Below are 14,356 nucleotides of genomic sequence, written 5' to 3'. Positions count from 1 at the left end.
CAGACAAAACAAGCAACATTATAAATCCACTCTCATTCACTGACTCGTCGGATCGGGGTAAGGAAAATATCATTTTGACTCACCTTCTGCTCTTTTCTCAAATAGGAACACAAGCGCCGCGTAGGCGATCGAGCAAAGAAACATCTCAACATGAGAATAGGAAACTACTACAAAACAATAGAAATATCGGCCACCTGACAATCCAGCTTCTAGAAAATGACGCCCCTTAAGCTGTACTCTCTCTCCCTCACCTAGGAGTTGCCCTAATAGGGTTTTCCCGGGAACTTAGAGAACGACTCCACGAGGTAGATGTCCCCGGGTTAAAAGTATAATTCATCGTCTCGCCCACCAATGACATCCCCAGACCGGAAAGCGAAAAGATTAGACAAGGAAACTAAAATATGTATGTGCAAAACGAACATGAGCAAAATAGCAACGTTCCATACTCTCTGACATTACACTCCCCAGTGCAAACAAAATCAAGCAAATTAGGACTCCCCCAAAGGATACACGATTCTCAAAAAATGAAAAAACTAGGACTAACAACAAGTTAAAATTTCGACGAAAGTTCAAAATAACACCCATAAGGCGAAGGGCCTTCGCCAAAAGAGATGTGTTCGAACTCGATCGAACAACGACGGGTTAATATATCGACGAAAATTCAAAATAACACCCTTAAGGTCAAGGGCATTCGCCAAAAGAGGTGTGTTCGACCTCGATCGAACGACGACGGGTTAATATTTCGATGAAAGTTCGAAATAACACCCTTAAGGCCAAGGGACTTCGCCAAAAAAATATGTGTTCGACCTCGATCGAACAAAAACGGGTTAATATTTCGAAGAAAGTTCGAAATAACACCATTAAGGCCAAAGGCCTTCGCCAAAAGAGGTGTGTTTGACCTCGATCGAACAACGACGGGTTAATATTTCGACGAAAGTTCAAAATAACACCCTTAAGGCCAAGGGCCTTCTCCAAAACAGATATGTTCGACCTCGATCGAACAACGATGGGTTAATATTTCGATGAAAGTTCGAAATAACACCCTTAAGACGAAGGGCGTTTGCCAAAAGAGATGTGTTCGACCTCGATCGAACAACGACGGGTTAATATTTCGACAAAAGTTCGAAATAACACCCTTAAGGCCAAGCGCCTTCGCAAAAAGAGATGTGTTCGACCTCGATCGAACAATGACGAGTTAATATTTCGACGAAAGTTCGAAATAACACCCTTAAGGCCAAGGGCCTTCACCAAAAGAGGTGTGTTCGACCTCGATTAAACGGCAACGGGTTAATATTTCGACGAAAGTTCGAAATAACACCCTTAAGGCCAAGGGCCTTAGTCAAAAGAGATGTGTTCGACCTAGATCGAACAACGACGAGTTAATATTTCGATGAAAGTTCGAAATAACACCCTTAAGGCCAAGGGCCCTTTCCAAACAAGGTGTGTTCGACCTCAATCGAACAACGATGGGTTAATAGTTCGACGAAACTTCGAAATAACACCCTTAAGGCTAAGGGACTTCGCCAAAAGAGCTGTGTTCGACCTCGATCGAACAACGACGGATTAATATTTTGACGAAAGTTCGAATAACACCCTTAAGGCCAAGGGCCTTCGCCAAACGAGGTGTGTTCGACCTCGATCGAACGACGACGGATTAATAGTTCGACGAAAGTTCGAAATAACACCCTTAAGGCCAAGGGCCTTAGTCAAATGAGATGTGTTTGACCTCGATCGAACAACGACGGGTTAATATTTCGATGAAAGTTCGAAATAACACCCTTAAAGCCAAGGGCCTTTGCCAAAAGAGGTGTGTTAGACATCGATCGAACAACGACGGGTTAATATTTCAACGAAAGGTTGAAATAACACCCTTAAGGCCAAGGGCCTTCGCCAAAAGAGATGTGTTCAACCTCGATCAAACAACGACGAGTTAATATTTCGACGAAAGTTCAAAATAACATCCTTAAGACCAAGGTCATTCGCCAAAAGAGGTGTGTTCGTTCTTGATCGAACGACGACTGGTTAATATTTCGTCAAAAGTTAGAAATAACACCCTTAAGCCCAAGGGCCTTCGCCAAAAGGGATGTGTTCTCTCGATCGAACAACGACGGGTTAATATTTCGACGAAAGTTCAAAATAACACCCCTAAGGCCAAGGGCCTTCGCCAAAAGAGGTGTGTTCGACCTCGATCGAACAATGACGGGTTAATATTTCAACAAAAGTTCGAAATAACACCCTTAAGGCCAAGGGCCTTAGCCAAAAGAGATGTGTTCGACCTCGATCGAACAACGACGAGTTAATATTTCGATGAAAGTTCGAAATGACACCCTTATTGTGAAGGGCCTTCACCAAAAGAGGTGTGTTCGACCTCGATCGAATAACGACAAGTTAATATTTCGACGAAAGTTCGAAATAACACCCTTAAGGCCAAAGGCCTTCGCCAAAATAGGTGTGTTTGACCTCTATCGAACAACGACGGGTTAATATTTCGACGAAAGTTTGAAATAACACCATTAAGGCCAAGGTCCTTCGCCAAAAGAGATGTGTTCGACCTCGATCGAACAACGATGGGTTAATATTTCGATGAAAGTTCAAAATAACACCCTTAAGACCAAGGGATTTCGCCAAAAGAGGTGTGTTCGTTCTCGATCGAACGACGACGGGTTAATATTTCGTCAAAAATTAGAAATAACACCCTTAAGCCCAAGGGCCTTCGCCAAAAGGGATGTGTTCTTTCGATCGAACAACGACGGGTTAATATTTCGACGAAATTTCAAAATAACACCCTTAAGGCCAAGGGCCTTCGCCAAAAGAGGTGTGTTCGACCTCGATCGAACAACGACGGGTTAATATTTCAACGTAAGTTCGAAATAACACTATTAAGGCCAAGGGCCTTCGCCAAAAGAGATGTGTTTGACCTCGATCGAACAACGACGGGTTAATATTTCGACGAAAGTTCAAAATAACACCCTTAAGACCAAGGGCATTCGCCAAAAGAGGTGTGTTCGACCTCGATCAAACGACGACGGGTTAATATTTCGATGAAAGTTCAAAATAACACCCTTAAGGCCAAGGGCCTTGGCCAAAAGAGATGTGTTCGACCTCGATCGAACAGTAACGGGTTAATATTTCGACGAAAGTTCGAAATAACACCCTTAAAGCCAAAAGCCTTCGCCAAAAGAGATGTGTTCGACCTCGATCGAATAACGACGAGTTAATATTTCGATGAAAGTTCGAAATAACACCCTTATGGCGAAGGGCCTTCACCAAAAGAGGTGTGTTCGACCTCGATCGAATAACAACGGGTTAATATTTTGACGAAAGTACAAAATAACACCCTTAAGGACAAAGGCCTTCGCCAAAATCGAACAACGACGGGTTAATATTTCGACGAAAGTTCGAAATAACACACTTAAAGCCAAGGGCCTTTGCCAAAAGGGGTGTGTTAGACCTCGATCGATTAACGACGGGTTAATATTTCGACGAAAGTTCAAAATAACACCCTTAAGACCAAGGGCCTTGGCCAAAAGAGATGTGTTCGACCTCGATCAAACAATAACGGGTAATATTTCGACGAAAGTTCGAAATAACACCCTTAAGGCCAAGGGCCTTCGCCAAAAGGGATGTGTTCGACCTCGATCGAACAACGACGGGTTAATATTTCGATGAATGTTCGAAATAAAACCCTTATGGCGAAGGGCCTTCACCAAAAGAGGTGTTTTTGACCTCGATCGAATAACGCCGGGTTGATATTTCGGCGAAAGTTCGAAATAACACCATTAAGGCCAAGGGCCTTCACCAAAAGAGATGTGTTCGACCTCGATCGAACAACGACGGGTTAAAATTTCGACGAAAGTTCGAAATAACACCCTTAAAGCCAAGGGCCTTTGCCAAAAGGGGTGTGTTAGAACTCGATCGAACAACGACGGGTTGATATTTTGACGAAAGTTCGAAATAACACCCTTAAGGCCAAGGGCCTTCACCAAAAAAGGTGTGTTCGACCTCGATCGATTAACGATGTGTTAATAGTTCGACGAAAGTACTAAATAACACCCTTAAGGCCAAGGGACTTCGCCAAAAAAGATGTGTTCGACCTCGATCGAACAACAACGGGTTAATATTTCGATGAAAGTTCAAAATAACAACCTTTAGACCAAGGGCCTTTGCCAAAAGAGGTGTGTTCATTCTCGATCGAACAACGACGGGTTAATATTACGACGAAAGTTCAAAATAACACCATTAAGGCCAAGGGCCTTGGCCAAAAGAGATGTGTTCGACCTCGATCGAACAATAACGTGTTAATATTTCGACGAAAGTTAGAAATAACACCCTTAAGGCCAAGGGGCTTCGTCAAAAGAGATATGTTCGACCTGGATCGAACAATGACGGGTTAATATTTCGACGAAAATTCGAAATAACACCCTTAAGGACAAAGGCCTTCGCCAAAAAAGGTGTGTTCGACCTCGATCGAACAACGACGAGTTAATATTTCGACGAAAGTTCGAAATAACACCATTAAGGCCAAGGACCTTCGCCAAAAGTGATGTGTTCGACCTCGATCGAACAACGACGGGTTAATATTTCGACGAATGTTCGAAATAACACACTTAAAGCCAAGGGCCTTTCCCAAAAGAGGTAAGTTAGAACTCGATCGAACAACGACGGGTTAATATTTCGACGAAAGTTCGAAATAACACCCTTAAGGCCAAGGGCCTTCGCCAAAAGAGGTGTGTTCGACCTCGATCGAATAACGATGTGTTAATAGTTCGACGAATGTACGAAATAACACCCTTAAGGCCAAGGGACTTCGCCAAAAGAGATGTGTTCGACCTCGATCGAACAACTACGGGTTAATATTTCGACGAAAGTTCAAAATAACACCCTTATGGCGAAGGGCCTTCACCAAAAGAGGTGTGTTTGACCTTGATCGAATAACGACGGGTTAATATTTCGACGAAAGTTCGAAATAACACCATTAAGGCCAAGGGCCTTCGCCAAAAGAGATGTGTTGGACCTCGATCGAACAACGATGGGTTAATATTTCGATGAAATTTCGAAATAACACCCTTAAAACCAAGGGCCTTTGCCAAAATATGTGTGTTAGAACTCGATCGAACAACGACGGGTTAATATTTCGACGAAAGTTCGAAATAACACCCTTAAGGCCAAGGGCCTTCGCCAAAAGAGGTGTGTTCATTCTCGATCAAACAACGGCGGGTTAATATTACGATGAAAGTTCAAAATAACACCTTTAAGACCAAGGGCATTCGCCAAAAGAGGTGTGTTCGACCTCGATCGAACGACGACCGGTTAATATTTCGATGAAAGTTAGAAATAACACCATTAAGGCCAAAGGCCTTGGCCAAAAGAGATGTGTTCGACCTCGATCGAACAATAACGTGTTAATATTTCGACGAAAGTTAGAAATAACACCCTTAAGGCCAAGGGGCTTCGTCAAAAGAGATATGTTTGACCTGGATCGAACAATGACGGGTTAATATTTCGACGAAAATTCGAAATAACACCCTTAAGGACAAAGGCCTTCGCCAAAAGAGTTGTGTTCGAACTTGATAGAACGACGGCGGGTTAATATTTCGATGAAAGTTAGAAATAACACCCTTAAGGCCAAGGGGCTTCGTCAAAAGAGATGTGTTCGACCTAGATCAAACAATGACGGGTTAATATTTCGACGAAAATTCGAAATAACACCATTAAGGACAAGGGCCTTCGCCAAAAGAGTTGTATTCGACCTCGATCGAACAACGACGTGTTAATATTTCGACGAAAGTTCGAAATAACACCCTTAAGGCCAAGGGCCTTCGCCAAAGGAGATGTGTTCGACCTCGATCGAACAACGATGGGTTAATATTTCGATGAATGTTCGAAACAAAACCCTTATGGCGAAGGGCCTTCACCAAAAGAGGTGTTTTTACCTCGATCGAATAACGCCGGGTTAATATTTCGGCGAAAGTTCGAAATAACACCATTAAGGCCAAGGGCCTTCGCCAAACGAGATGTGTTCGACCTCGATCGAACAACGACGAGTTAAAATTTCGACGAAAGTTTGAAATAACACCCTTAAAGCCAAGGTCCTTTGCCAAAAGGGGTGTGTTAGAACTCGATCGAACAACGACGGGTTAATATTTTGACGAAAGTTCGAAATAACACCCTTAAGGCCAAGGGCCTTCGCCAAAAGAGGTGTGTTCGACCTCGATCGAATAACGATGTGTTAATAGTTCGATGAAAGTACGAAATAACACCCTTAAGGCCAAGGGACTTCGCCAAAAGAGATGTGTTCGACCTCGATCGAACAACGACGGGTTAATATTTCGACGAAAGTTCAAAATAACAACCTTAAGACCAATGGCCTTAACCAAATGAGGTGTGTTCGACCTCGATCGAACGACGACAGGTTAATATTTCAATGAAAGTTCGAAATAACACCATTAAGGCCAAGGGCCTTGGCCAAAAGAGATTTGTTCGACCTCGATCGAACAATAACGTGTTAATATTTCGACGAAAGTTAGAAATAACACCCTTAAGGCCAAGGGGCTTCGTCAAAAGAGATATGTTCGACCTGGATCGAACAATGACGGGTTAATATTTCGATGAAAATTCGAAATAACACCCTTAAGGACAAAGTCCTTCGCCAAAAGAGTTGTGTTCGAACTTGATAGAACGACGGCGGGTTAATATTTCGATGAAAGTTAGAAATAACACCCTTAAGGCCAAGGGGCTTCGTCAAAAGAGATGTGTTCGACCTAGATCAAACAATGACGGGTTAATATTTCGATGAAAATTCGAAATAACACCATTAAGGACAAGGGCCTTCGCCAAAAGAGTTGTATTCGACCTCGATCGAACAACGATGGGTTAATATTTCGATGAATGTTCGAAATAAAACCCTTATGGCGAAGGGCCTTCACCAAAAGAGGTGTTTTTGACCTCGATCGAATAACGCCGGGTTAATATTTCGGCGAAAGTTCGAAATAACACCATTAAGGCCAAGGGCCTTCGCCAAAAGAGATGTGTTCGACCTCGATCGAACAACGACGAGTTAAAATTTCGACGAAAGTTTGAAATAACACCCTTAAAGCCAAGGGCCTTTGCCAAAAGGGGTGTGTTCATTCTCGATCAAACAACGACGGGTTAATATAACAACGAAAGTTCAAAATAACACCCTTAAGACCAAGGGCATTCGCCAAAAGAGGTGTGTTCGACCTCGATCGAACGACGACAGGTTAATATTTCAATGAAAGTTCGAAATAACACCATTAAGGCCAAGGGCCTTGGCCAAAAGAGATTTGTTCGACCTCGATCGAACAATAACGTGTTAATATTTCGACGAAAGTTAGAAATAACACCCTTAAGGCCAAGGGGCTTCGTCAAAAGAGATATGTTCGACCTGGATCGAACAATGACGGGTTAATATTTCGATGAAAATTCGAAATAACACCCTTAAGGACAAAGTCCTTCGCCAAAAGAGTTGTGTTCGAACTTGATAGAACGACGGCGGGTTAATATTTCGATGAAAGTTAGAAATAACACCCTTAAGGCCAAGGGGCTTCGTCAAAAGAGATGTGTTCGACCTAGATCAAACAATGACGGGTTAATATTTCGACGAAAATTCGAAATAACACCATTAAGGACAAGGGCCTTCGCCAAAAGAGTTGTATTCGACCTCGATCGAACAACGACGGGTTAATATTTCGACGAAAGTTCGAAATAACACCCTTAAGTCCAAGGGCCTTCGCCAAAAGAGATGTGTTCGACCTCTATCGAACAACGACGGGTTAATATTTCGATGAATGTTCGAAATAAAACCCTTATGGCGAAGGGCCTTCACCAAAAGAGGTGTTTTTGACCTCGATCAAATAACGCCGGGTTAATATTTCGGCGAAAGTTCGAAATAACACCATTAAGGCCAAGGGCCTTCGCCAAAAGAGATGTGTTCGACCTCGATCGAACAACGACGGGTTAAAATTTCGACGAAAGTTCGAAATAACACCCTTAAAGCCAAGGGCCTTTGCCAAAAGGGGTGTGTTAGAACTCGATCGAACAACGATGGGTTAATATTTTGACGAAAGTTCGAAATAACACCCTTAAGGCCAAGGGCCTTCACCAAAAAAGGTGTGTTCGACCTCGATCGATTAACGATGTGTTAATAGTTCGACGAAAGTACGAAATAACACCCTTAAGGACAAAAGCCTTCGCCAAAAAAGGTGTGTTCGACCTCGATCGAACAACGACGAGTTAATATTTCGACGAAAGTTCGAAATAACACCATTAAGGCCAAGGCCCTTCGCCAAAAGAGATGTGTTCATTCTCGATCGAACAACGACGGGTTAATATTTCGACGAATGTTCGAAATAACACACTTAAAGCCAAGGGCCTTTCCCAAAAGAGGTAAGTTAGAACTCGATCGAATAACGACAGGTTAATATTTCGACGAAAGTTCGAAATAACACCCTTAAGGCCAAGGGCCTTGGCCAAAAGAGATGTATTCGACCTCGATCGAACAATAACGTGTTAATATTTCGACGAATGTACGAAATAACACCCTTAAGGCCAAGGGGCTTCGTCAAAAGAGATGTGTTCGACCTGGATCGAACAACTACGGGTTAATATTTCGACGAAAGTTCAAAATAACACCCTTATGGCGAAGGGCCTTCACCAAAAGAGGTGTGTTTGACCTCGATCAAATAACGACGGGTTAATATTTCGACGAAAGTTCGAAATAATACCATTAAGGCCAAGGGCCTTCGCCAAAAGAGATGTGTTGGACCTCGATCGAACAACGAAGGGTTAATATTTTGACGAAAGTTTGAAATAACACCCTTAAAGCCAAGGGCCTTTGCCAAAAGAGGTGTGTTAGAACTCGATAGAACAACGACGGGTTAATATTTCGACGAAAGTTCGAAATAACACCATTAAAGCCAAGGTCCTTCGACAAAAGAGATGTGTTCGACCTCGATCGAACAACGACGAGTTAATATTTTGACGAAAGTTCAAAATAACAACCTTAAGACCAAGGGCCTTCTCCAAAAGAGGTGTGTTCGACCTCGATCGAACGACAATGGTTTAATATTTCGACGAAAGTTCAAAATAACACCCTTTAGACCAAGGGCATTCTCCAAAAGAGGTGTGTTCGACCTCGATCGAATGGCGACAGGTTAATATTTCGATGAAAGTTCGAAATAACACCCTTAAGGCCAAGGGCCTTGGCCAAAAGAGATGTGTTCGACCTCGATCGAACAATAACGGGTTAATATTTCGACGAAAGTTCGAAATAACACCCTTAAGGCCAAGGGCCTTCGATAAAAGAGATGTGTTCGACCTCGATCGAACAACGACGGGTTAATATTTCGATGAAAGTTCGAAATAAAACCCTTATGGCGTAGGGCCTTCACCAAAAAGGGTGTGTTCGACCTTGATCGAATAACGACGGGTTAATATTTCGACGAAAATTCAAAATAACACCCTTTAGACCAAGGGCATTCTCCAAAAGAGGTGTGTTCGACCTCGATCGAATGGCGACAGGTTAATATTTCGATGAAAGTTCGAAATAACACCCTTAAGGCCAAGGGCCTTGGCCAAAAGAGATGTGTTCGACCTCGATCGAACAATAACGGGTTAATATTTCGACGAAAGTTCGAAATAACACCCTTAAGGCCAAGGGCCTTCGATAAAAGAGATGTGTTCGACCTCGATCGAACAACGACGGGTTAATATTTCGATGAAAGTTCGAAATAAAACCCTTATGGCATAGGGCCTTCACCAAAAAGGGTGTGTTCGACCTCGATCGAATAACGACGGGTTAATATTTTGACGAAAATTCGAAATAACACCATTAAGGCCAAGGGCCTTCGCCAAAAGAGTTGTGTTCGACCTCGATCGAACAACGACGGGTTAATATTACGACGAAAGTTCGAAATAACACCCTTAAAGCCAAGGGCCTTTGCCAAAAGAGGTGTGTTAGACCTCGATCGAACAACGACGGGCTAATATTTCGACAAAAATTTTAAATAATGTCCTTAAGGCCAAGGGCCTTCGCCAAAAGAGGTGTGTTCGACATCGATCAAACAACGATGGTTAATATTTCGATGAAAGTTAGAAATAACACCCTTAAGGACAAAGGCCATCGCCAAAAGAGGTGTGTTCGACCTCGATCGAACAACGACGGGTTAATATTTCGACGAAAGTTCGAAATAATACCATTAAGGCCAAGGGCCTTCGCCAAAAGAGATGTGTTGGACCTCGATCGAACAACGAAGGGTTAATATTTTGACGAAAGTTTGAAATAACACCCTTAAAGCCAAGGGCCTTTGCCAAAAGAGGTGTGTTAGAACTCGATAGAACAACGACGGATTAATATTTCGACGAAAGTTCAAAATAACACCATTAACGCCAAGGTCCTTCGACAAAAGAGATGTGTTCGACCTCGATCGAACAACGACGAGTTAATATTTTGACGAAAGTTCAAAATAACAACCTTAAGACCAAGGGCCTTCTCCAAAAGAGGTGTGTTCATTATCGATCGAACAACGACGGGTTAATATTTCGACGAAAGTTCAAAATAACACCCTTTAGACCAAGGGCATTCTCCAAAAGAGGTGTGTTCGACCTCGATCGAATGGCGACAGGTTAATATTTCGATGAAAGTTCGAAATAACACCCTTAAGGCCAAGGGCCTTGGCCAAAAGAGATGTGTTCGACCTCGATCGAACAATAACGGGTTAATATTTCGACGAAAGTTCGAAATAACACCCTTAAGGCCAAGGGCCTTCGATAAAAGAGATGTGTTCGACCTCGATCGAACAATAACGGGTTAATATTTCGACGAGAGTTCGAAATAACACCCTTAAGGCCAAGGGCCTTCGATAAAAGAGATGTGTTCGACCTCGATCGAACAACAACGGGTTAATATTTCGATGAAAGTTCGAAATAAAACCCTTATGGCATAGGGCCTTCACCAAAAAGGGTGTGTTCGACCTCGATCGAATAACGACGGGTTAATATTTTGACGAAAATTCGAAATAACACCATTAAGGCCAAGGGCCTTCGCCAAAAGAGTTGTGTTCGACCTCGATCGAACAACGACGGGTTAATATTACGACGAAAGTTCGAAATAACACCCTTAAAGCCAAGGGCCTTTGCCAAAAGAGGTGTGTTAGACCTCGATCGAACAACGACGGGCTAATATTTCGACAAAAATTTGAAATAATGTCCTTAAGGCCAAGGGCCTTCGCCAAAAGAGGTGTGTTCGATATCGATCAAACAACGATGGTTAATATTTCGATGAAAGTTAGAAATAACACCCTTAAGGACAAAGGCCATCGCCAAAAGAGGTGTGTTCGACCTCGATCGAACAACGACGGGTTAATATTTCGACGAAAGTTCAAAATAACACCATTAAGGCCAAGGACCTTTGCCAAAAGAGATGTGTTTGACCTCGATCGAACAACGACGGGTTAATATTTCGACGAAAGTTTAAAATAACACCCTTAAGACCAAGGGCCTTCGCCAAAAGAGGTGTGCTCGTTCTCGATCGAACGACGACGGGTTAATATTTCGACGAAATTTAGAAATAACACCCTGAAGCCCAAAGGACTTCGCCAAAAGAGATGTGTTCGACCTCAATCGAACAATGACGGGGTAATATTTCGATGAAAGTTCGAAATAACACCCTTATGGCGAAGGGCCTTCACCAAAAGAGGTGTATTCGACCTCGATCGAATAACGACGGGTTAATATTTCGACGAAAGTTTGAAATAACACCATTAAGGCTAAGGGCCTTCGCCAAAAGAGATGTGTTCAACCTCGATCGAACAACGACGGGTTAATATTTTGACGAAAGTTCGAAATAACACCCTTAAAGCCAAGGGCCTTTGCCAAAAGAGGTGTGTTAGACCTCGATCGAACAACAACGGGTTAATATTTCGACAAAAGTTCGAAATAACACCCTTAAGGCCAAAGGCCTTCGCCAAAAGAGGTGTGTTCGACCTCGATCGAATAGCGATGTGTTAATAATTCGACAAAAGTACGAAATAACACCATTAATGCCAAGGGACTTCGCCAAAAGAGATGTGTTCGACCTCGATCGAACAACGACAAGTTAATATTTTGATGAAAGTTCAAAATAACACCCTTAAGACCAAGGTCCTTCGGCAAAAGAGTTGTGTTCGACCTAGATTGAATGACGGCGGGTTAATATTTTGACGAAAGTTAGAAATAACACCCTTAAGGCCAAGGGGCTTCGTCAAAAGAGATGTGTTCGACCTCGATCGAACAATGACGGGTTAATATTTCGACGAAAATTCGAGATAACACCCGTAAGGACAAAGGCCTTCGCCAAAAGAGGTGTGTTCGACCTCGATCGAACAACGACGAGTTAATATTTCGATAAAAGTTCGAAATAACACCATTAAGGCCAAGGTCCTTCGCCAAAAGAGATGTGTTCGACCTCGATCGAACAACGACGGGTTAATATTTCGACGAAATTTCAAAATAAAAACCTTAAGACCAAGGGCCTTTGCCAAAAGAGGTGTGCTCGTTCTCGATCGAACGACGACGGGTTATTATTTCGACGAAATTTAGAAATAACACCCTGAAGCCCAAATGCCTTCGCCAAAAGAGATGTGTTCGACCTCAATCGAACAATGACGGGTTAATATTTCGATGAAAGTTCGAAATAACACCCTTTTGGCGAAGGGCCATCACCAAAAGAGGTGTGTTCGACCTCGATCGAATAACGACGGGTTAATATTTCGACGAAAGTTCGAAATAACACCATTAAGGCTAAGGGCCTTCGCCAAAAGAGATGTGTTCGACCTCGATCGAACAATGACGGGTTAATATTTCGATGAAAGTTCGAAATAACACCCTTAAAGCCAAGGGCCTTTGATAAAAGAGGTATGTTAGACCTCGATCGAACAACGACTGGTTAATATTTCGAAAAAAGTTCGAAATAACACCCTTAAGGCCAAAGGCCTTCGCCAAATGAGGTGTGTTCGACCTCGATCGAATAGCGATGTGTTAATAGTTCGACAAAAGTACTAAATAACACCCTTAATGCCAAGGGACTTCGCCAAAAGAGATGTGTTCAACCTCGATCGAACAACGACAGGTTAATATTTTGATGAAAGTTCAAAATAACACCCTTAAGACCAAGGTCCTTCACCAAAAGAGTTGTGTTCGACCTCGATTGAATGACGGCGGGTTAATATTTTTACGAAAGTTAGAAATAACACCTTTAAGGCCAAGGGGCTTCGTCAAAAGAGATGTGTTCGACCTCGATCGAACAATGACGGGTTAATATTTCGACGAAAATTCAAAATAACACCCGTAAGGACAAAGGCCTTCGCCAAAAGAGGTGTGTTCGACCTCGATCGAACAACGACGAGTTAATATTTCGATGAAAGTTCGAAATAACACCATTAAGGACAAGGTCCTTCGCCAAAAGAGATGTGTTTGACTTCGATCGAACAACGACGGGTTAATATTTCGACGTATGTTCAAAATAAAAATCTTAAGACCAAGGGCCTTCGCCAAAAGAGGTGTGTTCATTCTAGATCGAACGACGACAAGTTAATATTTCGACGAAAGTTAGAAATAACACCCTGAATCCCAGGGGCCTTCGCCAAAAGAGATGTGTTCGACCTCGATCGAACAACAACGGGTTAATATTTCGACGAAAGTTCAAAATAACACCCTTAAGGCCAAGGGCCTTTGCCAAAAAAAGTGTGTTCGACCTCGATCGAACAACGACGGGTTAATATTTCGATGAAAGTTTGAAATAACACTATTAAGGCCAAGGGCCTTCGCCAAAAGAGATGTGTTCGACATCGATCGAACAACGACTAGTTAATATTTCGACGAAAGTTCAAAATAACACCTGTAAGACCAAGGGCATTCGCCAAAAGAGGTGTGTTCGACCTCGATCGAACGACGACGGGTTAATATTTCGATGAAAGTTAGAAATAACACCCTTAAGGCCAAGGGGCTTCATCAAAAGAGATGTGTTCAACCTTGATCGAACAACAACGGGTTGATATTTCGACGAAAGTTTGAAATAACACCCTTAAGGACAAAGGCCATCGCCAAAAGAGGTGTGTTCGACCTCGATCGATCAACCACGGGTTAATATTTTGACGAAATTTCAAAATAACACCATTAAGGCCAAGGTCCTTTGCCAAAAGAGATGTGTTCGACCTCAATCGAACAACGACGGGTTAATATTTCGACGAAAGTTCGAAATAACACCCTTAAAGACAAGGGCCTTTGCCAAAAGAGGTGTGTTAGACCTCGATCGAACAACGACGGGTTAATATTTCGACAAAAGTTCGAAATAACACCC

This window comes from Nicotiana tabacum, chromosome 20 (genome assembly GCF_000715075.1).
Source record: "Nicotiana tabacum cultivar K326 chromosome 20, ASM71507v2, whole genome shotgun sequence".
Classification (NCBI taxonomy): domain Eukaryota; kingdom Viridiplantae; phylum Streptophyta; class Magnoliopsida; order Solanales; family Solanaceae; genus Nicotiana; species Nicotiana tabacum.
The sequence above is the reverse complement of the archived record's forward strand: the minus strand, read 5'-3'. Positions refer to the sequence as shown.